General features: G+C 63.8%; 1 protein-coding gene across 1 annotated transcript in view; it reads left to right on the plus strand.

Moving 5' to 3' along the window:
• Window positions 1–122: 122 nt before the first annotated feature.
• The window catches only part of WDYHV1 (WDYHV motif containing 1), a 13618-nt gene continuing 13240 nt past the window's right edge, over window positions 123–500 (plus strand). The window contains exon 1 of the mRNA XM_014965308.1: window positions 123–173. The gene's annotated coding sequence lies outside the window, so the exon portion shown is untranslated. The remainder of the gene's footprint in view (window positions 174–500) is intronic.

Consider the following 500-nt stretch of genomic DNA (forward strand, 5'->3'; position numbering starts at 1 on the left):
CCCCCCCCCCCGCACCGTGAGGCGGGAGCTGTGAGGCGAGACGCCCCCCGCACACACCGTGAGGCGGGATCACAGAATGGGGGGGGGTTGGCAGGGCCCTTCGGAGATCATCGTGTCTAACCTCCCCACCAAAGCAGGGACACCCAGAGCAGGCTGGGCAGGAACGCGTCCAGGTGGGTTTTGAATGTCTCCCGAGAAGGAGGCTCCACAACCTCTCCGGGCAGCCTGTTCCCGGGCTCTGATACCCTCCAAGTAAGGAAGTTTTTCCAGATGTTGAGGCAGAACTTCCTGTGCTCCAGCTTGTGTCCGTTTCCCCTTGTCCTGTCACCGGGCACCACTGAGAAGAGCCTGACCCCATCCTCTTGACACCCGCCCTTTAGATGTTGATAATCATCAATGAGGTCCCCCCGCCGCTCCGCCGGTGCCTGGGAAGCGCCTGAAGCGAGCTGGGATGGCGACCTCGCCGCGCGGCCGCGTTTCCTCGGGGAAGGCGTAGCCGG

Source organism: Calidris pugnax, unplaced genomic scaffold, assembly GCF_001431845.1.
Source record: "Calidris pugnax isolate Ruff unplaced genomic scaffold, ASM143184v1 scaffold41, whole genome shotgun sequence".
NCBI classification, from domain to species: Eukaryota; Metazoa; Chordata; class Aves; order Charadriiformes; family Scolopacidae; genus Calidris; species Calidris pugnax.